Source organism: Sinocyclocheilus rhinocerous, unplaced genomic scaffold, assembly GCF_001515625.1.
Source record: "Sinocyclocheilus rhinocerous isolate Xijiao unplaced genomic scaffold, SAMN03320098_v1.1 scaffold592, whole genome shotgun sequence".
Lineage (NCBI taxonomy): Eukaryota > Metazoa > Chordata > Actinopteri > Cypriniformes > Cyprinidae > Sinocyclocheilus > Sinocyclocheilus rhinocerous.
The window spans coordinates 805889-809907 of record NW_015642562.1 but is presented as its reverse complement, the minus strand read 5'-3'; positions in this window follow the sequence as shown (position 1 = coordinate 809907).

Here is a 4019-nt window from a genome sequence, read left to right as displayed (position 1 = left end):
GTTCATTCAGCGCGCGACGAACGTTTCCGTGTTTCTCTATGTGAACGGAAACAAACGCGCAGATTTACGTTCACATCAGAACGCATCAGTTCAGGCTCCTCCCACGGAAAACCGCGTTTGCACAATACACGCGCGACACACTCGCTTGACCTTATTAAACGCGGCTTTTGTGACGGTTCAGCGCGCGACGAACGTTTCCGTGTTTCTCTATGTGAACGGAAACAAACGCGCAGATTTACGTTCACATCAGAACGCATCAGTTCAGGCTCCTCCCACGGAAAACCGCGTTTGCACAATACACGCGCGTTAAACACACTCGCCGCGCGACGCGACGCGACGCTGCTGGAACTGTCCCGTTAAAATCACCGACGTCACTGCGCGTGTTGGTGTTGCTTTCAAAACTGAAGAGCAGAGTTAAAAGCTCAGTTCATACATTTCTGCAATTAGATAACTTTTTAAATTTTTTAAATATATATTTTTATATCTAAAAATGTTACATATTTAAAATATATATTTTATATAGGCTATAACAGTTTCATTTAATTTAGCCTAAATATTCAATTTAATTTTAAACATTTAAAATAATAATAATAATTATTATTATTATTACTATTATTATATAGGCCTATATGAACTAAAATAAATATTTTTATTATTTTTTATTTTTTTAAATTGTCATGAATTAATTTTTGTATTACTTACTTTTCCTATATTTATTATTTTCTTATTTTCCTTTATTATCTTTATTTTATTTTTTTGCATTTTATTTTATTCTTTAATTAATTTTTATTTATTGTTATATTGATTTATTCCTACATGTATTTATTTTAATATCCATCTATACATGTATTTATTTATTTTTAATTTTTGCAGGTTTAGTTGTGTCCCCCTGTGTTGTAAATAAAAGAATTTTAAATAATTAAAAAATAAAATATTAATAATATATTATTATATTAATATTACGTTATGTTTTTTAAACATAATGTTTACTCGTGTTTATTTTATTGTATTTTGTATTATTACCTATTTTAAATAGTTATATTATGTATATATTTTATTATCTAAAATATTTCAAATGAAAATAATAAATCATATTTTTTAAAATAATATTTATTTATTCATTCATGCATTCTATTCTATTTCATTTGTAAATATTCATTTCATCATTACTGTGTTTTGAAGTGGTATTCTATGTGACTGTAATTGTGTGTTAGTGATGTAAGAGTGAAATCTCTGCGTTAGAGAGACTAGTTAGTGCTAGTTAGTGCTAGTTAGTTAGATGTCTAGTGTGTGGTGTGGTCAGCTGTGTGTGTTTGTGAATGAGAGTCCTGTGATACACTGCGTATAATATTTGTGTGTGTGATTTACAGTTATGGGTCTGCATCAAATTTGTAAATCAGAACCAGTACTGTTTATTTTATCGATATTTACACCCAGCGCCTCCCTGACTCATGCGTTTTTCTGTGAGCTTTAATGAATACAGTTTATGTGTGTTTATGTGCGGGAGAATAATCAGACCGTTGCTTTCTTTGCTGAGGTTTAATCTTAAATAGACACCACAGCAGTTCCTGAGCTCATCAGACACATTAAACCAACTCTTTTATATGCTAATCTTTTGTATGTTTCTCCTATATGCAGTTATTTGTGGATTGTATTGCAATATTATATTATTTGCATTTATGTATCTGGCAGATGTTTCTATTTAAGCACTTACAGTATATTCAAAGTATGCATTCTATTCTGTTTGAATTTTATTTCAAAAATAGAACAATAAATAAAAGATTAAATTATAAAAACAATTAATTTAGTCATTCGTTTATTTTTGTGTTTGTTTATTGTTCTATTTATATATCCCCACATGTATTTTTTTTTAAATATGTATTTATTTATACATTCATTTATTTATTTATTTTTAATTTTTGGAGGAATAGAATAGAATATGGTTTAGTTTAATTTCTTCATGAAATAAATACAATTAATTTTTATTTTTAATTAAATTAAATGTATTACTCATTTTTCTTTCTTTATTATTTTCTGTTTTTGTAATTGTTAAACCTCATTTTTTAAAAAAAAAAAAAAGATTTTTATGTTATCAAATTATTATATAGTATAATAAATCTATTTAAAAACAGAAAAATTAGAATAATGGCATATTATTAAAATGCAATCTACATAGAACTACAAGAGAAAATGCCATTTAGAATAAAAATCTAATATATAACAAATATAAAAAATTATTTCAGCTAAAATACTTTAAAAACATAATTGCATAAGGAGATGATATAAAATAGTTATATTTACACATACCTTTATGCTAAAAAAAACAGAATAAAATAATAAATTATTATTAAAATGCAATCTACACAGAAATACAAGAGAAAATGTTATTTATAATAAATTCTGATATATAATAAATAAATATTAAAATATTATATTATAAATATTAAAAATTATTTCAGCACAAATTACTTTAAAATATAATTACAAAATGATATATGAAAATATAAAATAGACATATTTACATATATTAGAATTTATAATATAAAACAATGTAATTGCAGTAAAAAAAAAAAGAAAAAAAAAGAATCTGACTTAACATCTGTAGCGCCTGAAACACTGGCATGTGAAAACATTTGCTTCAGATAAAGCGTGAACACAGGTGAGATGCGTGAGTCTTCAGGAGTCTTCAGGAGAGGTTTCGCTTGAAGAGCAGAAAAGCGTCTCAAGCAAACATCTGTCATTAGCTCTGAGCTTTCAGAAGAGACCAGCAGCTAATTTTAGCCGGATGTGAGAGGATTTAGTTTGCATTTCAAGCACCGTCAAGACGAACACATCAGTCTATCAAGCCTCTGGTGTTGAAGAGAAGAAAGGCTTCATTTAAAGCCTCTCCGTGAATCTGCTCCTCTGTGATTTTATAATTATTTATCCTTCAGAATGTAAAACTGATTAGTCACACTGCTACGACTCTCACAGCATCATTTCAGCAAAACCATATAAACTTTTTTTACATTTTTTGAAAGTTTGTGGAAGTAAAATATATGAGTTGCCTTCAAATGTAAATAGACTGCTACACTATTGTTCAAAACATTTGGGGTCATTTTTTTAAATTAGCCTAATAGTTTTATTCATCGAGGATGCATTAAATTGATCAAAAGTAACAGGAAAGACATTTAGAATGCTACAAAAGATTTCTGTTTCAAATAAATGCTGTTCTTTTGAACTTTCTGTTCATCTGTGAATCCTTAATCCTGGAGTAATGATGATGAAAATTAAACTTTGTATTACAGGAATAAATTAAGTTTTCACATATATTCACGTATAGAAAACAGATCTTTTAAATTGTAATAATATTTCACATTATTACTGTTTTTACTGTAAAAATTAACAGGATGTGTTTATGTCTAACTCTTAAAATATTTGAGGACATTTGAGATTTCAGACAGAGACGTCAGCGATCGTGAACACAACTCACCCTGCTGCTTTATTTATTCACCAAAACTAAAAATACCTTTGAAAAATCCTCATGTCTCTGGAGAAAGCATCGCGGCTCACGTTCTGCTGGTCACAGACTCTCCAAAAATAATAGACGTGGCCTATCTATAAAGATTTAATAATCGATCTAATTCTGTGAGAATGGGGAAGTCTTATTATAACAACACAGAAGAACGACACTTTCAGAATGATTTCCCCTGCTGATGAACAATAAAAACAGATAACCAACATTTTAAAAGCTTGTGCATTTAAAGAGGCAAACGACAAAACTGCAGAGCGCGCTTTTATTAAAGGGATAGATCACCCAAAAATCCCCATCACCTTCAACTCAACCTTGCCAAGACAGAACTGCTTGTGGTTCCATTAAACCCATCGTTTTATCACAATTTCACCATCCAGTTAGGCACATCAACCAAAACCCCTTCAAAAACAGCCAGAAACCTTGGAGTTGTGATTGATGATAAGCTGAATTTGTCAGACCACATTGCTAAAACTGCCCGGTCCTGCAGATTTGCTTTATTCAACAT